Raw genomic sequence first — 25,773 nt, forward strand, 5'->3', positions numbered from 1 at the left:
GAGCCAAGGTCATCGGAAAAGTATGAGATATGGGAGCTTAAGAATGTGTGTATCTCCCTTTGTGAGTGTGTAACTACAAGATTCTTTTGGTGCGTCGTATCAGTATTAGGATTGAGTATTGAGGTTGTGTTATTGTCAAGAACCATCTGGGGTGTCGAGGATATGGTAGTGTTGAACAACATTCCCATAGTAAGGCCATCTGGGTTTTTGAAATAATTATAAGTGATTAAGGTAACAATAAAAATGGCTGAATTTACCAAAAAACAAAACACAAGGAGAAGAAAGCATAACACCCTGAACTCCTCCCATCCTCCTCCTCCTACCCCTCAACCCTACTAAGTATTGAACAGGCATGACGAGAGAGAAAGAATCCTTCCTTCAGGAAAACAAGAATAACCATTCCTAATTATCAGAAGATATTCTGTGAAGCAGTATTTAACTATTACTGAGCTAATTGTGTGTGTAAATGATAGGGGTAATTTTTCTTAAAGCAGACCTCTGAACTAACCAAAAGATAGACAAACTTTAACATTCTAGTAGTAGTAGAAATTATGCCTACTAAACGAAAACCTTTATGAATATTATGTTGGCTAAGGCACTTTACAACAACAGTTTCCGTGCTACTCAATACATTTGTAAGTATCTTTTATGCATATCTATGACTCCTTATCTGTTAGATAATATGAGACCAAACAGTTATAAGTAAGAATTAACTGTGAAAACTCTCCATTTCACTTGCATAGTTCGTTTGTCAATAGGAAATGGGATTGGAAACTGTATCCCGGAGTACTTTTATGCATGTCCATACCTCATTATCTGCTAGATAATATGTGACCATACACTTATAAATAAGAAGTGACTCTGAAAACTCTACATCCCACTCATAATATGTGACCATACATTTATAAGTAAAAAGTAACTCTTAAAACTTTACATCTCACTTGCATTGTTCGTGGCCATATTGGAGTACGGTTAGCAGATTATTGCTAGTTAATGCGAGTTAATGCGAGTTAATGCAAGATGCTGTTTAGAGGGAGAGATGTTGGCTAGGCTCTTGAGCTTGTAGAGCTGAGGGTTGAGATGTTCTTTAGTGATTCTTCTTTTTCATCAAGGAGTTTTTTCAGGGATATTTGTTCAGTAAATGTATGTGGAGTCCCTTGTACCACAATACAGTATTTGGCTGGACCCGCAAATGAGAACTGAAAATTCAAGGCTTTAAGTCTTGGACAGAGGGCCAGAAATCTATTTCTTGTTTCAACTGTTTCTTTGCAGTAACCCTGGGAGATGAAGAATTTGTTACCTTTCCAAAGGAATAAGGATGTGATTATTTCTCTTCATGAAGGATAAGATCATTTCCACATGCTGGTAGCGTAGTGGTTTGCAAATTATTTGTCTTGGGTGCTTTTGATTAGGCAGTTTTCTTGCTGGGACACTGTGTGCTCTATCAAATTCTAGGTGTTTGTTGAAAATCAGATTTGTGGCTTATGTGAACCATTTCTCCAAGTAGGTGATGCATGACCCAGCCATTTCATCTTCCCCTTTCCGGGATTCCGAAAATACGAAGGTTTCAATATCTATTCCTATCCTCCAAGTCCGAAAGTCATTTGGTTAGTGAGACCAAGGTAATATTGAGTTTTTGAAGAGATTTAGACACTTTAGCTTCTGAGTCTTCCAGTTGATTGATTCTACTTTCTGCTTCAGCTATTCTGGAATTAGTTTCTCTGATGTCTTGACGGATAGCAGAGTTCTCATTCTGCATAATATCTGCTAGTTTTTTCAAGACCATTACCATAGTTGAGTTGATGTCTTGCTTCTTTTTTGTGGGTGAATCCGTGTTCGGTGGGTCCGCTTTAATTCTTTTCAGACTTATTTTCTTGTCTTTGTCATTTTTACTCAAGAGGAGTTTTTCCTGGAGGCTTTGATGGAGGGCAGGATTACCCTTCCAACTGGGATCGGGGGAAGAAACAATGCAAGGTTACCCCTAGGGGTTGGTCGTCACACAGCTCAATGATTGTAGCCACGGAGATCAGATGTCTGTTGATGATATAGCTTGTGGGCCACAAGTTACTGAAACAGGTGGTGAGTTGAGAAAGTTACCACATTACAAATGTGCATGTTGCACTGTAAACCATAATACTTCCTTCTGCAGCAAGGTATGTTTATAGGTTGTGTGTTCTTAGCATACGGTTTGCCTGATTTCAGAGATAATCTTCAGAACAGAACCAGTCTCACCGTTTAGAGCAATGATGACGCAGGCATGCATGCAGCCAATCAGGCTGTAATCAGCAAACCGTGTATAATGTCATGGGAGAGCCAGATTCATATCAATTACATTGACCTAGATCAAGGCGCACAGCTGTGTAGATCACGAGAGGTGATGTGGGATGTAGGATTAAAGTAATCGTGCTCTTCTTTCTTTCTAGAAGGTACGATCATCCGCCATGTTATGGTCAGGCAGGGAGTCAGACAGCCATACTTGGCCGTAATAAACATTTAGGGCCAGATGTAGGTGGCCAAATACCGAGCGGTAACGCAGAAATTCGCAGAATTTCTGCGTTACCGACCGGTATTTGGCTGAGTGCAATGTAGGTGAGTTGAAACCTACTTGCAAAATAAGGAATCGCAAAATAGCGATTCCTTATTTTGCTCTTGCATTCAAGGAATCGGAAATACCGATTCCTTAAATGCAATGTACGTAGCACTACAAATAGTGCACTTCAGCCTTAAGGAATCTCTAATTACCACCAACTTCAAGTTGGTGGTAAGTAGCCATTTCCTTTAAAAAAGAACTTTTATGCTTTTTTAAATGTGCTATGTGGCACACATCCATGCCCTTAGGGCATATATGTGTGCCACATGTGCACACATGCACATTCCAGGGGTACAACAGGGTGTCCTTTGGACACCCTGGCACCCTTGAAATAGCTCCCGCTATTTGCGATTCGGTAATACCGAATCGCTAATAGTGAATCTCTTCCCATTCATTCCTATGTGCCTCCTAGCAAATAGGAATGAATGGCTAGGTATTTCTTATTAACAAATCTCAATTACTGATTCGTTATTAAGGAATGTTAAGGAATCATTAATATTTTAGCGATTCCTACCTACATTCCTTTTAGCGAGTCCTTAATAGCGATTCGGTAAAAATCGCTATTAAGGTCTCGCTAAATGGAAGTTACCTACATCTGGCCCTTAGTGGTTACAGACTAGAGAGTTTTGACAGTTTTGACAGGCCTCTTAATTTAGAGTATCTCGCTGTGATCATAGCTTCAGCTGAGGCAGCGGGCATAAAATATGAGGCCGCGCTTCCAACAATCATGCTCAGCCACCATATTGGGGTCATTCATACCTGCAGGCAGGTACGAACCAATCATTTATAATTAGATTTACTTGGTCACTTGCACGTTAAATCGTTATTTCTCTGGCAGGCTTACTTATATGTCTTACTTATGTGTTGATGTTGGTTCAAGTTGACGACCGCAAATCAGGTTTTGTGGATCAGCCCCCGCAAGCATGTCATGTGGTGTGCTTAATGAGATGGTGAGGCCGTAGTAAGATTGTCGTTTTCAGGACATAGGCCAGGCAGGAGCAGTCTGATTTGGTTCCAGGAATTAATGCTCTACCTCCAACATCTATGATCTGTGATCATGGTTGAGGCAGCGGGCTTTCCGTGAGTGTGTCCGCACTTCTAGTGATCGTGCTCAACCACCATATTGGAGTAAGTCAAGATCCGGCAGATAGGTACGCTCCAATTAATTATTGTTAATTATTGTTAGGTCTTTCTCATTCAATCGATTGTTAGCTCAGGCAGTCTTTCTTGTGTGCCAGTATTGGCTCAAGCTGGCATCCGTAAATCAGGCTTTGCATCCTGGGATATGTGTGGTCATGTAGTCGTAGTGTGCTTGCTGAGTCGGTGAGGCTGGAGCCAGTCCGTCAGAACATGCTCCGAGTGGTATAGTTGGGTTTAGGTGCAAGGAATTGCACTCTACATCAGGCAGTAGTCTTCAGCTGTGTTGTCGCCTTTTGAGGAGTATCAGATCCTGTTATTTTTGCGATTAAACTTGCTCCCCTGAGAGTAGGTGCAGGCTTAAGCAGCCATCTTCCTCGAGCTCCAAACCACGCCAGGTTAATGAGGAGCGTCCTCAATGTGTAATCTGTTTAAAACTTTTGGCTGTAGAATCCATGCTTTCCAGTAAACTTTATGGGATCTTGAAAGTCTTCACCTAAATGTGGTTGGTAAGCCATGGAAATTTTTTATTAAGAAAACGTACAAAGCCAAACTAAGTCCTCATTCTCAAAAGAAGCCAAAGTTAATAGTAACACCCTCCTTTCTTCGTCTAAAGTGGCTTATCGAGTTGCACAGTTAAAAAAAAAAACACAACTGCAGGAGAGCTGATTTTGCCTGCTGCTGATATGGTAACAATCATGCTCGGTGAAGATGCGGGTAAACAGCTGCTCAAAGTGCCTTGTTATAATAATACTCTCAGCCCGAGGATAAATGATATGGCTGAAGATATTAACAATCAGCTCATATGTAATTTGAGAGGCAAAGACTTTGCACTCCAGTTGAATGAGGCAACAGACAACCACCAAGACACCCATCTTATTTGTTATGTCAGGCTTTTTAACGAAAAAAATTGTTGAGGATTTGTTTTTCAGTAAAGGAATCAACGGTGGAACTACAGGTGAAAACTTGTTTGCAGTTGTGGATGATTTTATGGAACAGAATCAGATTGACTGGGAGAAATGTGTTGGAGTTTGTACAGACGGGGTCGTTCAATGGCATGATGCTGCCAAGGACTTCAAGCTTGCATACAATCTGAAGCACCTAATGCTGTTTGGACACACTGTATATTACACATATAAGCACTGGCAGCAGGAAACCTTAGTGAAGAACTGCATGGTAGTCTGAAAATAGTCATCATAGTGGTAAATATTGTTAAAACAAGACCAATGAAAGCAAGATTTTTTGCTAAACTGTGTGATGACATGGGTGCTGAACATTCATGCCTCTTGCTCTACAGCAGTTCTCGGTGGCTGTCTCTCTGTAACTCCCTGCTTAGAGTTTATGAGCTGAGGAATGAAATATATTCATATCTACACGATGATGAACATTGTTTCGTTGACACATTTATTGATGCAGACTTTCTAATACAAGTGGCTTTTCTTTCTGATCTATTTGAAAAACTGAACGCATTAAACAAGTCCTTGCAAGGCAATCATACTAACATCTTGCAACTCCGGGACAACGTTTCCGGCTTTAAGAAGAAAGTGATCCTTTAGAAGAACAGTGTAAGCAAAGGTGACTATAAATGTTTTTCTTTATTGGACCAGTGAATGAGATGGTGTTAAAGTAGGAACTCAGGACAGTTTTTGTTCTGTATTTGTCACAACTGCGTTTTTACCTTGACAAATATTTTCCAGAGGATGAAGTGGAGCCAATAAAGTAGGTTAGAGACCCCTTCAATGCTAAGATACCTCAGCATTTCAACAATGAGGAAGCAGAACAGTGTATTGATGTTTCAAGTTTATGTTTATGAGATTTATAAAGCGCTCAAATACCCATGGGTGTCTCGGCGCTCAACATTGAAAGTAAGGTTCCAGTCATACTGCTTGAGTTCTGATGCCAAACTGAGGATGAATACCCAATGATAAGCAAGAGAGACCTGCATGTTGTTATCCAGTTTGCTACTTCTTACCTTTTTGAAGCTGGTTTCTCAGCAGTTGCAGCGATAACGTCAAAATATAGGGCAAAAATGAACCTTGAAAAAGAAACGCATGTTGCGATCTTAAAAATAACGCCAAGATTCGAGGAGCTATGTAAGGAAAAATAGGCACATCCAACTTACTAGGATTTTTAAGATAAATTCGGACTTTGTGAATTTTCCTGTTCCTTAAAAAACATATTTTCTACAGTTTTTTAAAACTATTGTGTGGTTATAGAAGGTTGTTGTCATAGAAACATTTTTGGCAATGAATTATGTATCGTTTCTCATTTAAACAATTAGTTTTTAATAAACGACTGTTAGATTTTTATTTTGTTACAAATATGATTATAATACCTTCATCTGCTCCATCCCAATTAATTTCAAGGAGAAAACTGAAAGTACTTCCGAGGTCGGGCTTGCATGCCTCCACTAGTAAAAAACTGTGACATGATGGGGAGCCGCAACCAACTGCCAATTAGGCCAAGGGAGCCACAGGTCGAAAAGGTTAAGGAACCACTGCAGTAAGTGCAGACAGATCTGGATTTGGCTGATGAACGGTGGTAAGTGCAGAGTGCGTGGTAAGTAAAGGGGAGCTGTGCCTGGTAGAGAGGGAAAAGGTGGGTGGAGTCATAGTGTGAAGGCAGATCCAGGCACCAAGGGGATAGTTGGGAGTACAGCAGGAGAGAGAGTGCCAGGGCAGCAAGTGTGGCAGGCTGGGTGGGGTTGTAGGAAGAAGGCAGGGCAAGGGTAGTGAAGAGGCAGAGTAGGAGGAGGAGCCAAGGAGAGAAGTGGGGAGTGCAGAAAGGGTGCAGGTTGGGGGTGTAGAGGAAGGCCAGAGGGAGTGTACGAGGAGCAATGGGAGTGCAGGATGGGTGGTAGGGGAAGGGTTACAGAAAGGAAGGAACAGAAGTGGAGGAGGCAATGTAAAAAGAGCTTGGGAAGGTGGAAAGACAGAGTGGAAGCAGATTGCCTGGGGTTCTCAAGGTGTTGGGGGGGCAACTGAGCAACTGTATGGGGTTCTGGGAGGATACTAGCAGAGGTTGTGCCTAGGGCTACGACAGTGGGTATTGGGCAGAAATGAAGCAGTCGCCCTTAGCATACTGATTGGGTGGCACTTATCATGGGGAACCCCAATATTGTTTGGAGCCCTCCACCCTCCAGTTTGGGGGAGCAGTAATAGAAGAGGTGTTTGGAGAACCATGTATTAAGTGGGGTGACAGGAGGCACAGAATGATGCCAAATATGAGCTGTTTTAGGGGGGCCCACATAACCTCACAATGCGGTACCCCTAAATGGGCAGGGTCAAGAGGGAGATTTTAATTAACTGGCTCCTTACTATTTTTATTGCCCATCACAAGGGGGCACCACACGGCCACGGGCCACTGGTTCTGGCAATTAAAAGGTCAACAATCAGCATGTGGAGGCATTAATGGGGGGAGGAGCAGGCCACCCCATTACTTTATTGGCCCCTGGTGGGGCATGTAAAAAAGTATCTTGGGATGGTTGAGTTGAAAGCAGTCATATGAGGTACTAAAGGAAGTGGCCCACTTTTGAGAAGTGTAGCCCGTCGTTTGTCAATTGCTCCCCAAAGGCAACCCCCGATAATGGGCGATGCAGTTATTCCTGCTCATAGCTTTACTATGAGAATTACGAAGAATCAGGTGTGTGGAGGCCATTTCGTGAGCGGTACCCTCATTTTTAGTTGACCCACCTGCAGGGGGCACCCAAAATAGATAATTGGTGTGGTGGTACGAACGGGGTTTTAAGAGGTACAGAAAGAGAAAGAAGGCTCGTTCAGGTTGACACTTGGGGGAGTTGGCATCTGGGCACAGAGTGGCTACTCACAAAGAGAGAGGATGAAGAGGGTGAAATGCATGCAGAGATGAGCGCCACAGCATCTGAGAGCCTTAACATGTGGGAATTACGAAGGGTGGGGAAGTAGGCAAATGAGGAAGGAAGAGGGAACCTCTGTCAAATGATGGAAGGGGTTTAGAGATTAATCATGTCATGCAAATAGTCAGCAGAACTTGGATTATCAGCATCTACAGAGTGCTCAAGGTGTTGGCCAAGTGCTTTCTGATGTACTAGATTTGCTATATGATCCACAGAGAGAAAGCCAGGGGTTACTGTGAGATAGATCATGGCTGTGCCCATTGAAGAAGAGTATTCTGGGTGTGCTGAGAGGGCTTCTACAGAGTAGTAAGTGACTAGCGTTGAGCAGTGGGCATCCAATTCGTCACTGTAGATGGAAGAGAGGCAGAAGCACCAAAGTTACTGAGAGGATGGACATGGGAGGCAGAGAGAAGGGTGCATGTAGTCCTTGAGAGGGTTGAACATGGGTTGGTGCAGTAGCAAAGAGGGAGCACTAGGATGGGACTCTTGAAAAGGCAGAAAAATAGGGTATCAGGAGGTCAAATAAAGGTGTCAGAGCCACACTGGTATGTGTAAGGGTTGGGATCCTAGGCTCCCATACCTATAAAGTTATCACACAGACACAGTGGCATACATTCTGGAACTGGCCCAGGACACGGGCGCCGAGCCCCTTTTATTGGCAGGGTCACCTGATTGGTGACACCCGTGATAGATGTGTGTGGGGTGAGTATGGAAGCCAGCCCTCAAGGAGTGGCTGGTGGAAGCACAGTATTTGGAAACACTAGACCGTGACCTGCCGGTTACTACAGCCTCTTTTGTTTGGATGCGGGGTGTATATAGATGTTAAGTATAAGCAGACTGTAGAACAGTGAGCCGTCAAGTTTGACACATAGCATCCAAGAACAATCTAAGTCTATGATAGAAGCGTGCCATGGGATTTGGAAGTGGAGAGGCCCCCTTTTGCTCTTCCAGATTTTGTAGCTCTCTTCAGGAATTCTTTATAGCCGGTTATTGGAGAGGGGGTTATCTGCCAGATTTCTTGAAGAAGGAGAATATTGTGCTGTGTAATAAATTCCATGAATTTGGGGTCTTCCAATTTTGTATGTAGGCCGTGCATGTTCCAGGAACAGATGTTGCAGCCCTGATGTGTGTGGAGCTGATGGGGGGATTGTTCATGTCATTCCCAAAGGAGTGCCTACCATATTCAGGTGCTGGGAATCCGAAGGCATAATGGCTTTTGGCTGTTCAAAGGTGATGGTAATTTTCCTGGCCGAGTACTCTTTACCCTTTGTTTGGCTCTGATGATCCGGGTCTATTGCCCCTTTTAACAAGTTTTCTGTGTGTAGTGGTGGTTGTAACGGAATGGGGTAACGGGGGAGGGACTATCTTTTTTAACTCGATACCCCAATTGGCGAATTAGTCCTTCTGCTGCCAAATCAGCTCGGTGAGAGTGTTATTGGCAAATGTAGCTGTTGTAAGTTCTTGGCCGAAGAGACTCGAGTTTTGTTTAAACTCAATACTTTCGATGTCATTGGTATTAATATGGCTCAGAGGGGGGAGAGCTTTAAATAGTTTGAGCAATACACTTCTGTTAAGAATATCATGTGTTCCCCTTGAGACATATTGAGGATTAAAGACCAATTTTTTGTTATTTGGAAGGTCATGCTGCAACTCATTAGCTGAGCTCCTTTCCGTTTCTTTCTTCAGCACCATGGACTCCAAGAAAATCGGGGATGAATTCAGAACAGCCGGTGTGTCTTTTTTGGTTGGGTTTTGCTTCCTCTAACAGGGGTGCCTTTGTGGCCTCCCTGACTTTGGTTGTAATTTGTTTCCAGATTACGGCTTACATCTATACCGTTTTCTTGGCCAAGGTGGTGTTACCATGGCAAGTTTTCCTTATTACCGTTGTGGTACTTCCTGCTATTAATTGTTTGGCCTGAGTTTTTGGATTATATTTCTCCTGCCTTGCTGCAGGTTTGAAAAAACTGTATATTTTTTCATGTGTTTTAATTTAAGATACTAGGAGTAGCAGGCAAGATAGGAGACGATATCGGTTGCTCCTTCAGGCTTGCTGCTTCCGTGCTGTTTTGAGTTACTTTATCTTCTTGATGGATTCCGTTTTGGACGGAGATTGCCAAGATTAGATATGATGCCTGGCTTGCTTGTTTGCTCTCTTTCTGGACTTTCTCAGTCGTTTTCTCTCCCGTTTAGATAATGGCATGGATACTTTTGATTGCCTTGCTGGAGACTGCTTGCGTTGGTCTTAGGGTGAGAAATCCAAGGCACCTGAGTTGTCAAGTACACATGGTGGATTGGGTATGGATGTAATTGCCTTTATTGATGTGGGGATTGATCCTATTTCGCTGCTTTTTTGCCCACTGTAGGATTGCGGCATTCCAAGTCTGTTTCCTTTAAAGCTTCTTTTCCTTTCTCGCTTGGTTAAAACTTCTCATGTTGTACTCAGTAATTCTGTCAATAGGGTTGGAACTGAAGCTATTTTATCGATTATTTGGGTGCAGTGACAGTGACACATTTGGTAAGCTATTTCCCGGTCTCGCTGCACCTTCAGGATCATCTTATTAAAGCTGTGCAACTTTTGTTCAACCCCTGAACATGAATTGCTAGAATATTCATGAGGTTTACTTGGGTGTCCAATTTGTCTGCGTGGAGGATCATTGCTTTGCCGATTGTGTCCATAGTGTTTAGCAGGTGAGGCCAGACTGGAGATGTTGATGGGCAACTTTGTTCTACTGATAATGGGCGAGCACTATGTTCTTCTACTTCCGATGTGTGGAAAAGTGGGTCAGGTTTATCTTGATTGTGGATGTTTGGGTTAGCATTCCCCTGACAAACAAGGGAGGGGACTCCCAACGACGAATATGGCTCGCCCAAAGGACTTGAGGTGTTTTTGTTAGACTAGTGTTAGATCACTTTCCAAATATGCGTCTTCTCTGCTGTATCTGCTGTGTCCACTGTATCCTGCTGAGAATAGTTGTTGTTGGAACTGGCAAGGCGTATCTGAGTGAGGCAAGTGGTAATGAGTGGTAATGAATTAGTGCCTCAGTTACCTGGAAATTATTGCTCTGACAGGTTTACGGAGGACGGAGAACTCTGGGTGTTAATAATTGGGGGCATTGAATTTCTTTATTTTTGTTGCCTGTAGTATCCAAACCCGTGTACAGGGGATCTTTCTTTTCTTCCCTTTCACCCTCACTACTATTGGTACTTCGTCACCTGAAGGGTTCGTGTCATTATTGGTAAGGTTGATTAGGTTAGTAGCTTTGGAGTGTTTGAGAGCATGACGACTCCGGGTTTCCTCCGTGGTTTTAATTGCGACCTTTAGGAAATCCGTAATCAGTGCCCGTTTGCTGCTGTTCGGGCAGGAATTGTGCCTATTTAGAGCCGTACAAATTACTTTCTTAGTTCCAACACACTTGGCTTGTGGGGCAGAGACTCTGTGAAGTTTTTTTACTGTAATTGGCAAGGTGCCTGCAGTGGATGTAGGTGCGTTTGTTGTGGCTCTGCACTCGTGCCATGTGTCAATGGCTTCAATGTCCTCTATGCTTGGGAGGCCAGGGTCTGCAGGGGACATACCGGGAGGGTTGTGCATTTGGGCCGTGGTGTCGATCAAGGCTCCCTCCTTGTCCTTTTCATTTTTTGATGTGACTTGTGGATGTTTGTCTTTTTTATCCCCTCCTCTTGTTCTCCCTGACCGTATTTCCGGATTTTACCAATGTTTTTCAGACTTTGGTCTTGCCAGGCACTGTGGGACACAAACTGATAGCTGTGACTGGGGCTGGGCTGGGCTGGAGCACTGAGCACCAGGCGTCTGATCATCTGTGCATCGATTTGGATTTGCGTGCTGATAGTTGTACTATTGAGATTACTTGGGATGTTATTTTTACTGGAGTGTAGCCTTTGGGGGTAGGCGCATCTGTATGCTTTTTTTCCCAGGATTGTTTTCCGCAGAGTAGCAGGGAAATAGGGAGCCGGCAGAGGAGAGAAAAGCGGGGCACACGGGGCAGGTCACAGGCTGCACCTGATCTGATCAGGCCGCCTCCGTGACACTGCCAAGGGCTCACACTCACTGCGGCCACCGACTAATGGTGGCCGCGCTTGGCACTTTGCCACTTTGTCGCTCTTATGTGGTGGTGCCTGCCTGCCGCCTGCTGCAGGGATTCACCCATGACAGTGGTCTCCCGTGCAGCCGCAAGGATTCAAAGCTGATGCTGACACTGTAGTTAGGAGTTGGAGCACTGGAGCATCACACGCGCATGATAGAGTCAGCCGCGCCTGTCACCCCCTTTCTGCTGCCCGCGGCTCAGTTGAGCTTTGTTGGGCCCCCACTGTGTGGAGATCAGTGGGGCTTCGGACTGGGAGCTGGAAGCTGTGGGGCTGCCGGCGTCTTCCAAGTATCTTCCTCGCTCGCTCCGATCAGTGGTCGGCGTGAAAACATGGAATGGACTCCTACCGTTGTTCGATTATACTTAACATCTATATCCACCCCACATCCTAAACAAAAAAGGCTAACAATCAAACAACTAATTACATCATTAACAACACTAAAACTTGCCTATCCAGATGCTAACATCATATTGTTGGGTGACTTCAACATGAATCTACAATATGGCCCGAAAAAGGGCACAACAGAGGCCACATCAGCCACTAATCGACGGTACACTATCGGTAAGAGATGCGTAGCCTGCCTGGATGACCTCAATGGTCGAAGCCCGACAGACTGGCCCGCAGCTCACACGAGGTACCCAAAAAACATGCTCAACCATTGACTACACCTTTATGGATTATGACCATCTCCCGTATATTGTGAACTTTCAAATAAAAGATACGGCGGAAAGCGATCATCAGCCGCAATCTTTTACCCTATTAGGAACCTTCGCAATTCCAGTGAAAGCAAAGGTGATGTCTTTTCAAACACAATGTTATAACCTAAAATGACTTAGCTGGAAAAAGGACAACATTGAGGACGTCACAAGTACATATACCAGTCTCTTGGGAAGATTCAGCCTCGAAACATTAAGTATAAAGGCCTGGGAGTCCTTCATTCTTGAAGTGAACAAAAAATTTTCAAAACATGCATACGGCCATAAAGCAGGAAGCCCAAAAGGGGCAGTCTGGTTCACCAAAAGCCTGAGGAAACAAAAACAACAACTAAACAAGGGGCATATCATCAATGGCCAGCGATAATTATCGCTGGCCGCTCTTAGCGTTAAAATGTTTAACGCCGGCTATCGCAGATAATTATCACCATGCTAGCGCTGTATTAACAACGCTCAGCGCAATGGTGATAATTATCCTAGCAATAGCGATGTTTTCCATGGAGCATCGCTGGTTTTCCAGCGATGTTCCATGGAAAATGGCGATACCCTTGATAATAGGGGCCTGTGGTCTTAGCCACACAATCCTCCCCCCATGTTAAGTATGCCTTAGTCAGGAATTTAACAGACGTTAAATTGCTGGGTCAAGGCATACTTAGTGCAATTTAAATAATCGCTTCCCCGCATTGTAAATATCACGAAGCTGCCTTCGTGATATTTACCCATGTTGTTTCCAAAGACACGCCTACTTTGCATCTCATTAGCGATGCAAAGTTAGGCGTGCTGAAAACGGGAGCAAAATCAGCAAAACACGCAATAGCGTGTCTTTGCTGATAAGGCGATAAAATTATTGCTGCTTTTCGGCAGAAAACGGCTGCAAATGCAGCGATAATTTGTTATCGCCCCATTGTTAATATGCCCCCATGTACTTAAGACAACTACAATCCCAGGGACCAGAAAACACCCAAGAACTACTGCTCCTAATCTCAAAAACAAGAAAGTAGCTAAAAAGGGACCCACAAATTTCCAAAAATGAGTACCACGAACACATTTGGGCGAAACTTCTCCATGCATGTAAACTAAGGGACTCTAAGCTATTTTGGGAACACATCAATAAGCTAATTAACGGCAGGAACCGACACCATAATTCGGACGTAATGGAGGGCACCTGGAGAGCCCATATCGAACTCCTATACAACGAAACTCCATCTTCAATTGCTCCAAATGGCGGAACACCAACTGGGAAGGGGGCTGCCGGTGAAGGACAAGTTAACGACATCCTGATCTACGAATCACCCGAAGTTTCTGTGTCGTTTTCAGAAGAACAAGTTCTAAATATCATAAAAATCTAAAATCTGAGGCTGCTCCAGGTCCTAATGGAATACCAAACAAACCTTACACCTTACACACAAACTGGATTTCGGGCAGGGATGGGCACTAACATCTCAGTGGTTACTCTCCTAGTCAATCAAGCCTTTGCAAAATCTAGGCCTTTGTACTCCTGCTTTATCGACCTCAAAGCGGCCTTCGATAAAGTTTCAAGAGCTAGTTTATGGGCAAAAATGCAAGTCTAGGGGGCCCACCCAAACTCCTGGAGGCCATCATCAATCGCTATTTACATACGTGGGTCCAAATCAAGAAAGGAGATGGGCGCTGCTTAACTGGCAAGATCCCAACATTTAATGGGCTAAAACAGAGTTGCGTTTTAGCGCCCTGTTTATTTAACATTTACACCTCCGATCTTGATAAGTGCCTCTGGTTAATTCAAGCCGATCCCCTAAAATTGGGCATTATACCGCTACCGTGTCTCCAATACGCGGACGACATTGTTTTGCTAGCACAAACTCCTGTAGGCCTGCAGAAACTGATTATGGAATTAGGAGCTTACACCACCCTGAACCACCTTACGATTAACCATCAAAAAACATAAGTTATGTGTTTCTCCTAGCACAATAAAACATCGAAAAAGCATACATTTTCCTGGAAATTGGGTGAGCATCCACTGACCCGGGTAGCTTCCTACAAATAACTAGGCTATCAGTTAGATTGCAAGCTTAACTTCAAGCTACATTTGGACCAAGGATGCATGAAAGCCAAACAACTGTTATTCTCTTTCAAGATCTCAAGAAAAAAGCTCATAGGCTGCTCTACCGGTCACCTGCTAAAAGTGATTGCCGCAAAATTCCTACCCTCCATCTCATATGGCTCGGAAATTCTGAACATTAAGGATACCACAGTTTTAAACACAAAAACAACAATTGATGGACAGAATGCAGAACAATGTCATACATTCACCCCAGTACAGAGATCTGGGCCTAAATCCATCGTTTTTTTGCTCACCATGCCATTCTAGTTTGAACCCAGCCATATGCAAATCAGTCTTGACCCTGTGCCTCATGGGAACAGTCCAGCCCGAACTGCCATGCCAGATCCTCTCTGTACTGGAAACAAGCATCCTAGGACCGGTTTTGGGGTTTCACCCCTCTTCAGCCAGGATAGCTTGATTCCAGTGGCATGGAGAGAACGGGACTCACGTCTGAGCATACCCGTCCCACTCGGGGTGACAAATGCAAAAACAACAATTGATGAACAGTTTCAAACACAGCACATTGCACATTTTTTAAGAGATTGTTTTTAATACCGCTACATACCTCATAGGCACAAATCCACTTGGAATATGGATTAAAAAAATCAGATCATGGCTAGACAAGGTGCTCTAGTAAAGTATTACTGGAGGATGACGGAAGCAGAAGACCACACTCTAGCCCACCACTGCTGGGTCAAGATTGAAAATCCGGTAAGGCTAGTCAATTCAACCACAACAGTCCTGAAGGAATCCTTGTCGGCACTACAGCTAGAGGAGGCTTGGTTCACCCCTGCAACGTACTCCGGACCTAAAAGTGTGGCGAATAATGCTATCAAGCGGATCTCTTTATTAACGGATAAAACCACCTTTGCAAAACAAAAACATCACGCTTGGGTTGTGATGCAGACCTACCAGAGGCTGAAGCCGCAACAGTATCTGATCGAACACTTCTCCCACTAGAAAAAGCACTATTTTACGCTGCTACGAATGGAGTCATTTTCCTCAAAGGATCTGACCCCAAAATGGAAACACTAATGGCTATCCAAGAAATGCCGCCTTTGTGGTCAATGGGACGAGTCACTATTACACTTACTATCTACTTACCCTTTTTTATTGGAAACTCCAAAAACCATCCTTAGGGAGGCCCTAAGGAAGGAACAAATAAGAACATGCAGAGCAGCAGTCATCAGGTGTCTTGGAGGGTCGTCGATTCCCCTGTCCTGCAGAGCCATAAAATTCTGGAAAATCGAGGCAAAATATTTGGAAAAAGTGACTGAGTCCAAGTAGCCAAATAATAACTTGTTGGCACATATTCTTTAAATGTACTGTTATACCTGTCAATATTTTAATTCAATTAGTTGTCCACCGTTCGCGGTTACGACCTTAAGGCCTTTTATAATATGCTTTTAAAATGTACACTTAAAGTATTGTGTTTCATGATGGTTCCCCATGCTTTTATGATTTTTAACGAATGAAATAAAAGTATACTTGACTTGACTTGAGTCCAGGCTGTGGGGGAGAAGAAAATGACAAAAGAAAAACTCCACTATCCAGGTTACTTGCAGAAAAGACTAAGTGGACAGGTTCAGCTGGAGCACCAGGCATCACTGCACTCTTCCGTCGTTTGTTTTAACCACACTTCTCTGGGCACGATTGGCAGTGTAGATGAAGTCTGGAGTGTATCTGACATTTTTACTCATTTGGGGCGTAGAATACTGAGGAGAAGGTCATTTCTGTATGTTGCAGAGGAACTCTACTTGCTTTTAAAGTTTTAATGCTTGAATTGCTTTAATGCTTGCACACTTTGTACTTTTGCCCACCGAGCAGAGCGCCATCTTTCCTCCACTCGGCCGGCACATTCATAGGCGCCATTTTAGAAGAGTGAGCGGTTTAGCTTCTGCTGACTGTCTCCCTGTGGCCTATTTAATGCTCACTGCACTGCCAGTACTCAGCGGATGCGCCGCTGGCGTGCCAAAGGCAAGCCCGTCTGCGACCATCCGCGTCCAGACCGTGGCAGCCCCACCCGCGCTGCTCAAATAAATAGCTGTGAGGGCGTCACCCGGTCTCGAGATTCTAAGGCGTGACCAATGTATGGGCAACCATTGTGATATCCTGGAGAACACAGGCACCCCATACTATTGCAAGGAATGCAATTTCACCTTAGGAATACCGGGCTTGGTGAGCTGGGGAAATGAGAAGTGCCCCGGTCCTCAGAGGGTGACGGTGGGCAGGGTAAGAACTTGTTTGATTAATTGCCGATCTCTTCCCAAATATACCGATGACATTTGGCTATCTCTGTTGGAGAACTCCTGGGATATAATGTTCTTGACTGAAACCGTTTTTTAAAAAAAAATCTTTTTTATTTATTCAGCTTTTTTATAACATCACATTCACAGTTTTTTCTTTTTGCAGTACAGTCAATCAATATCTTTATTCAATTTCATGTTGATAAAACCATAAAAGCACAATATATAATGTGTCATAAAAATTGGTATAGTACAATATATATAATCGCAAAGCAGACCAAATGTGGACAAATTGGCAATTTACTCTTAAATGTTCATTGACAGCACAGGTCCAGAATACATACCACTACAAATCACATCTGTTAAGAGTACTAGATTAAAACATTATAGATAGTGCAATAAAACCACGAAATGAATCTGCAAGCTATTACCTAACCAAATACATGAAAAGCAGGGTAGTCATAAAAAAACGGTCAAATAGTCGCAACTCGCCCTGAGCCTAATTGTGGTCTTTAGAAACCTTAATACATGGAATACGACATTGCCCGTCAATATCTGAAGGACTATATAAGCAGGCCGAACTTGGTTAAAATTAGCCTCTTTTAGAATGGGAATTAGAAAAGATTTTCTAGGGGTGTCATAAAATGGGCAAAACATTGTAAAATGAACCATGTCCTGCGGAGATGAACCATCGCAGCCGCAGGGCAAAAATGATTGTCCTCTATTTGACCCCCTTGGATATGTGAGAAGTAGATAAAAAAGGTCAAGCCGAAATCTAGTCAGAAGGAACCGGTCATAGGAGTTCACGAGGCCCAGTAAGTATGGCTCTGCCTTCACTGTAGTCCTTAATATGACAAAGCAACGTACGCTCGGCTTCATGAGCTCCCGCTCCTCCCTTATCGTAGTCTGAGGGAGACTAAAAGCGTCTTGAGGAGCGCTAAATCTTCCTTTCGCGATACATCGGGTTAGAAAAAAGATCTCTTCTTTCCAAGCCCGTACTATTTTTTTTTATGTAATCAAGCCATGGAACCTTGGATGCATAATCTGGGGATATGTGGACACAAAGGACATTCAGGTAGCAGGAAATAACTTCATGAGATCAATGCTATCTGTTCCCCAGGGTATTCCATCCTTGAAGAGCTAGGAATGCCATATATATTACAGACCTGATAGCTTTCCGCCCGGTATCCCTCTGGTTAAAAATATGGGTCAAGAAGGGGAATTCATTAAATAAGGCAATCCTTAAAGACTGCCTGGCCCTGGATTTCGCTACCATACAGAGCCTTAGACAAACACTTGGCCTTGTAGAGCTCCAGAAGAGCCCCCACTGGTCTTTTCCCCAGCCTAACTGCAAAGTTAAAAATTGCGGCGGTCTCCCTGTTGAGGTCATTACTCTTGCATATAAGTTGTGGGGCCCACTTAATTTTTTCATCCATAAGTACCCCCAAGTCTGAGAACGTGGACGTTTTAGGGATCCCTGTAGTCCCTACCCTGAAGGTATCAGGTCTGCTAGACCGCAACCCCACCTGCATGACATATGACTTGGGTTTATTTATCCTCAAATCCAAGTCTCCCATTAACTGACCAAAAGTGGTTAATAGAGTTTGCAAATCTCTCTCCGTCCTTGCCATCAAGACGGCGTCGATTTTGCTAATCTAGTGGAGCCGAAAGAACTTGGCCATCACCTTGAACACTCTGCACATGCTGGCAATCCATGTTCTTCTGCCTATTTGCATGGCATGATTAATCTCTAGGCCCCTCCCATCATTTGACACAGGTACCCTCTTCCTGCCTCATTTGCCTACTCGCCCACCCTTCGTACTTCCATATGTTAGGGCTCTCAGGTGCTGTTGCGCTCATCTCTACATGCTTTCCACCCTCTTCATCCTCTCTCTTTGTGAGTAGCCCCTTTGTGCCCAGATACCAACTCCAAGGTGTCCCCCTGACCAAGCCTTCCTGGGGAAGCCCCCTAACCACCACGATTGGCACCACATGCTGATTGTTGACCTTTTAAATACCAGAACCACAGCTGGCCCGTGTGGTGCCCCCTTGTGGTGGGCAATAAAAATAGCAGGAGCCAAGCAATTAAAATCTCTCTCATGACGTTTCCAATTTTGGGGTACCCTCTTAGTGCGGTTGTGTGGTACCCCCAAAAAACAGTCCACATGTGGCACCGTTCTGTGCCCCCCCCCCGTCAACCCATTTAATGTGCACCCCTCACCAAAACCCCTCTTCTATTAGCGCTCCCCCAATCTGGAAGGTGGGGGGAAGGGGAGGGCGCAACAAAACATTGTTTGTGTTCCCCACCAAAAGCGCCATCCCATCAGTGTGCAAGGGGTCACTGCTTCATTGCTGCACATTATCAACTGCAGTAGCGCTAGGCACAATTTCTGCTAGGCTCCTCCCACTTACCCCAAGATTTTGCCTTCTTCTCTTCCTTTAACCCTTCCCTATTCTGCACTCCTTCCATTGCTTCTCCTACACTGCCTCTGCCCCTAACTTTTAACTCCTTCTACACCACATCCACCTTTTACACCCCCAACCAACACACCCCTCTTCTTAGCTCATTCTCCTACACTGCCCTGGCCCTGCAACTCCACCCTACTTGCTGCCCTGCCACTCTCACCTGCACCTGCCCTGCCCGCCACACTTGCTGCCCTGCCACTCTCAACTATTCCCTTGCTCCCTGGACCTGACCTCCCATTATGGCTCCACCCACATTTGCTCTCTCGACCCGACTCAGCTCCCCTTGACTTACCAAGCACACCGCACTTACCAACATTCGTCAGACTGTACTTCACTTACCAGATGTGTCCACAGGAACCTCTTTGGTTATCGCCATCACCTTTACTTACCAAGCACACTGCACTTACCACCGTTCGTCAGCCAAGTCCATGTCTGATTTCACTTACCAGATGTGTCCACAGGAACCTCTTTGGTTATCGCCATCACCTTGGAGCCGAGATCAGTACTCGAACCCTGGTCGCCAGGTTGGAAGACAGGAACTTACCCACTAGACCACACTGGATTTCATATCAGTTGCCTGTCAAGACTTCCCTATATCATGGTCATCCTGTTTCATGGGCAATGGAAACCATGGGCCACAACCATGAGGCTTGTATGTTCCTGGTAAGTTCTCTGGCAGAGCGTCACAATAGCTAGAAGCTGTAGCTCAGAGGCAGTGTCAAGTGTCTTTGGTGCGGCAGTCCACTCCAGTGCAAGGGTTCGAGTCCCCCCACCAGCTCCAAAATGACAGTTTGTTGTCTTTTAGATTCAAAATCTCTGGAAATTTCTTCTTTTTCTAAATTCAGTAGTATTTATTTGAAAAAAATGAGGGGACATTTGGTTCATCCCTATTTTGAACTAGTGGCCCAAACCTACCACTGCCACCCCTCTTGAATTCCCTCTGCTTGATGGTCTGAGATGTAACCAGTGGAGCACACTGGCCTTCATGTTGGTTGCGTGTCATAGCTAGCCTATATCACTGCCATACCCATTCATGGGCAATGGAACCCATAGGCAATGCGACCGAGGTCGGTATGTTGCTCATAATCTCTGTGGCAGCAGAAGAACCTCAGCAGGAGCCATAGCTCAGAGGCACTGTTGTCAGCCTTTGGTGTTGCAGGTCCCTAAGAGGCAAGGGTTGAATCCCCAGCAGTGGAGGCAAGGTCATCTCTGAAGGGCAAAATCTATAGCAATTGTTTTTTGATTTAGTGTTATTATTTTCTTTTTGAAAAACAAAAAAGAAATTACATCCATTTGATGTTTTCGCTAGACGCCCTAACCTCCACATGCTGCCCCGTCTTAATCACCCTCCGGTTGGAAGTCTGGCACTTAACCACTGGAGCACACTGGCTTCCGAGTCAGTAACCTGTCACAGATTACCTACATCATGGGCAAATGCTTGCACGGGCAATCGAACCAATAAGCAATGATGCTGATGCATGTATCTTGCTGATAGTATCTTCTGCAGAGGGGTAGAGCAGCCTGGAGCAGTAATTTGGAGGCGAGGCATGGCGGTTTGGAGTCACAGGCCTCCCTACTGCAAGGGTTCCAGTACCATCAGTGGAGGCATGGTGTTACATGGCCGTCCTTTCGCTTCGGAATACACACCAACATATTTTTTTTAAATTGGTAACATTGATTTGACCTGAAAAAACTTGTGGGAAAATTCAGCCATTCTATTTTTGCACTTGTGCCCCAATGCTACAAATGCTGCCCCTCTTGATAGCCTCCCCTTTTCGATCATGTTGGTGAAATAGGAGCAAAGCATTATCTCCATGTAATAATTTATCAATTTATTCTTTAAAGTTGATGCTTTGTCGAGTGCAAAAGTGACCTTGGGGTCATAACTGAGTACTCACAGAGACCGTAAAAAACGTTGAATAACTGCGCTTTTTTTCTTTTTGCTGCAAACTGGTCTCTCAAAGTAGGTGTGGAGTGCCTGTGCACTACACTAATAATAAAGGCCGATTCTGCGTTCTTCTTGATGAAATGCTGGGTAAACATAAAGGCAGTAGAAACTCCCATTATTAGGTGCAATAAGAAGTTGGACATCTTGAATTTTCATTGCGATAGACAAGGGCAATGTCAGGCCTGTGTTTCCCAAGTCCTCAATCCTGCCTGCTGTGGCAGGTGAAGGGAGGAGGCGGATAGTCTGGTCTGGTCTGGTCTGGTCGAGGCCTGACAGGACCTCACCGGGCCTGGCCTTGGCCTGGCCCAGCTCTGGAGCTGTGGCTTAGACTGTGGCTACAAACAGCCCAACCTCTGTCAATTTCCTACGAAGCCAGGCCTGGCAGGTCAGACTGAGGTGGTAGCCTTTAAGCGAGCCCTCGAAGCCCCCAAACGCCCAGCTTCTATATAGAGGCAGACTGCAGGCAAATAGGGACCCTGCTAAATCAGGGTGGCTTCCATATGTGTGTCTTTCGAGTGCCAAATTCCTTAGCCTAAGACAGATTGGCAACATTAAAATCATGCAGAAGACATGCGTTGGAGACCGAGTCAGGGAGGAAGTCGGTAGACAGTCTCGGCACGTGCTAAGCATCAAGGGACATATTTGCATAGGACAGCCCTTTCTCCAATCTCATTCTATTGCTGTAGTTGCCTTGTAGCACAACAAGGGGGCAGCAGCATTACAATAATGGCAGAGAGAGGTTTTAAACCTGCTTGCTGACGGCTCTCTAGTTCATGTTAGGTTTGCTGGTCCCAGAGAGTGGTGGACTGCTACGGCTGAGGGGATGAGTAATGAGGAATGATTGTCCTGTATTTGTGGCAAAGGAGGACATTGGGAACGGAAACAGTCGCAATGTAGGGCCAAAGCATAGATGTTTGCTGAGCGATTGAGTGTGTGTGCGTGTCGCCTGATTCATAAAATGTGCATACAAAGGAGAGGAACAGCAGCACGGCCGCACTCAGGTGCTGGAGCAGAGTTTTCTGTTGAAAATCTATTGGGTTTTTTAAGCTCTGGTTTGTCTATTGTTGAAAGAAATTAAAATTATTAATTTATAATTACTAATTATTTGTTTTGTGTAAATGTTCTAATTAACCAATACGAACTAACAAAAGAAAACTACACGTGGGGATGCATTTGTGTTGTTTACTAATAATGTGCATGTTTTATTAATAAATGTTGCTAAGTGCTGTTTATTTTAAAGCACAAAAACGCTTTTTAAATGTCGTGTACTAATGCTTTTCTTGTGTTGCAAAGGCTAGATAATTACATACACATAAGGGTATTAGTGGGGTTAACACTGTTTAATCACTATGCTGTGGTAACGTTGTTTTGTCTCTTTTAATTAAGATGGTACGTTTTGGCCTAGTGAAAAATGGCTACCGTTTAAAGCCTACATTCGAGTGCTGAGATTTTGATGAGAAGGCCTTGCTGAACATGGTCGAGAGTCATCTGACCACAGTCTTCGCCTGGTTAAAAGTTTTCCGTGAGGACAGCAGCTCTGGGCGGACATCCAAATGTCCTTGGAAGACAAAGGAGCCACAATGAAATTGTGATCATCATGCTGGTTCCGAGGAAATATGAACATGAAAAAGAAACATTTTCAAGATTTAGTTCCGTCTTCCGTCTTTTTATTTTTGTGATTTTTTCTGAGCGGAGATTTTCCAAATGTAGCGATGCTACATCCTTTCCTGCTCGCTCTGCTCAGCGGTTCAGCGGATATCTAAAACATTTTATGTTGCCTTCTTTTGTTAAATTTATTATAAATATTGTTAGCTTAGAGAGGGTTTGGTCATTGCATTTTGGATTCTGAGACCACTTCTTTCCGAACTTGCGTTGGTGAGGATCGATGCTGTGAGGACGGTGACCTAAGAGACTTCTATCGAGAGACCTGTCCTGACCCATTTATGACATCTAGCTAGAATAGGTAATTATGAGAATAATGTTTTTGCTTTTGAATTGATTTTCTTTGAACTAATTTTATATAAATTACCATTATTTGAGATACTGTGTTGGTGGTTATTTCTTGTCAATTATTGAGTACTCTATTTTGATTATTGTTGATTATTATTGGTTAAATCATGACTCAAGACAGTGTCAATTAGGTCTTATCGACCATAAGTGTAGATGCAGGGTGTTTAGAAGGGTTTCTTTCCACAGGTTCAGTGTTGATAGAGTAATCTGAGTGTATGTTAGTGAAATGGGCCCAAGCGTATGATGAGTGTATGTGCGTGTATCTGTGAATTTACTCTATCCGTGGAAGTAGGGAGAATTTGTACACCCCAATCTGCACCAATTTCCTGGTAGCAGATTTTGATGGTTATGATGATTGTCTTGATCTGATTAGATTGCTTGTACATTGGCTTTTGATTTATTGATTATTGATTGATGATGGTATATGTACTAATACTATATGTTGGAGTCGTCATGTTGAGTTTTATGTAGTGCTTCTGGAATTTGGGAGCTGGTAGCAGTTCCGTAGTAGGGCAGAGGGAAGTATATGCTGCTCTCGGGAAAGACGGGATTGTTGGTCCTGTACGTATGCAGGAAAAACGTGTGACAATTGAAGTTGCGCATCACATTGTCTGTGTTCGGAATTAGTGACATTGTTGTGTGTTACTATTAGAAATATTTCTGGTATAAAAGGAGTGTGTATGGTAGCGAAGGTTATCTGTGAAACTCTGGTCTTAAGTCCCAGGGATCCGTAAGGTTTACCGTTAAAGCTTATCGCGGGAGGAGTAATAGGTATTCTCTGAGCTTGTCTGAAGGACTGGGCAGAAGAAAACACTGCTTGGTTAACGTATGTTATACTTCTGTAGTGGGGCAGATTGTTCGCTGTTCTCGGGAAAGGCAGGATTCTGTGTGTATGTACTACATTTTCTTGTATGAATGTGCGTGAATGCTCATACATTTAGTTGATTGTAAAACTCTTTGGAGCAGTCCTAGAGGAAACAGTTAATGAATGCATGTTAGAAGGGCAGAGTAGAGGGATGTGCTACTGTGTCAACGGTATTCTTGTGAAATAGATTTTCTTTACTATTCTTTGGTTAGCGAAGCAGACAATGGAGATGTTTATATGTTGTAACTAATAGATTTTGTAGAATCTGACACGAAGTCTACTGAGAAGTTTTGTAAAGGAGGGGTAGACGACTGACAGGAGACAGGAGCAAGAGACTGCAGCAACTGCTGACGTCAAACAGACCGCGCTCTGATTGGATATTAGATCAGAACAGTGCTCGCGCTGAGATTGGTGCGTTGGTGTGAGCCGCGCAAGGATTGGAAGGAATACAGGGTGACGTAGACGCTCCAGGATTGGTGCGTTAGTGTGAGTCACGCTGTTATTGGATAAAACATCGTACTATTCAGTTGTATTACGGAAGGGATTAGAAAGTTTGGTAAAAACTAAAATGTATTACCAAGAAGAGAAAAAGAAAAAATCTTTGTTCAGAAAGATTAAAAATTGGTTCGACAAGGATAAAGATGTTAAAACGAGAGAAGGTGAATTGTTACCTCCATCGAAAACGCCTGCATCCTTCATGGCTGCGAGATATGGGTATCATACCTGTATTTGGTTGGAGAATTGGGTTAGGTATACTAAAGAAGATGGTGTCCTAGCATTCCCAGAACATGGTTCATTTAATCTGGCCGTGTTGAAAAATTTGCGGGAAAAGATGTTGTGTCTTGACCCAAGACCAAGGCCGACACAGTTTGAGGCTTTAGTGGAATGGGAAGAGGAAGTACATGAGCGAGAAAAACAGAGGTCTGGAGGAAATTACAGATACATGTTTGGGAGGAGACATGATCGTGAAACTCATCATGATCGAATGAAGAGATGGCGAGATGCTAGTATGTCAGAGGGATTATACCCTATGAGAACAGTTGAAGAGAAGGGTACAGAAAGGGTTCCTGAGGCAGAAGTGAGAAGATATGGAGTTAATGAGTATGAGGATGAAGTCTTGAATGACATGATTTACAAAAGACCACCTCCATATAGACCAGAACCAGAAGAGAGCACACCAGTTGTTTCTCCGATAAGAGATACATTGCGTATCATTGAGACAGAAAATGTGACACCTGAGTTAAGAAGTGGTAATCCTTTCAGGGAAAGAGAGAATAGAAGCGGTGGTGAAAATATGAGAGAATTAGCCAGAACTACATCGGAGTTGACTGAAAAGATTAGAGAGCTGACAAAGAATCTAGAAGCTGTTACGGTGCCTGTAACCATAGGTCCGGTTATGCCTGTTTTTGATAAGCAGAGGACGGGTGAAAATAGTTTGGTGATTCCATATGTTGGGAATAGATTGACAAGTTTGGCTGGTCCTTCAGGAGATTCAGGAAAAAGGACAGAAAATGATGATTTGAGACAATCCAGACATGAGACATGTAGTGAAGGATTAGAGATACAGTCTAATTCAAGATTGGATGCTGGTGAAGCTAGTTGTTCAGGGATGCCGATTTTAGAACCGCAGAAGAAAGTGGTTCCAGTGAGAAAATCTACTGAAATAACAGCTGAAGATTTGAATGAATGGATGAAAGTTCTTCAAAAGAGGGATAAAGATTCACAGGCAATTGATGT

The sequence above is a fragment of the Triturus cristatus genome, chromosome 3_1, assembly GCF_964204655.1.
Source record: "Triturus cristatus chromosome 3_1, aTriCri1.1, whole genome shotgun sequence".
Taxonomy (NCBI): Eukaryota; Metazoa; Chordata; class Amphibia; order Caudata; family Salamandridae; genus Triturus; species Triturus cristatus.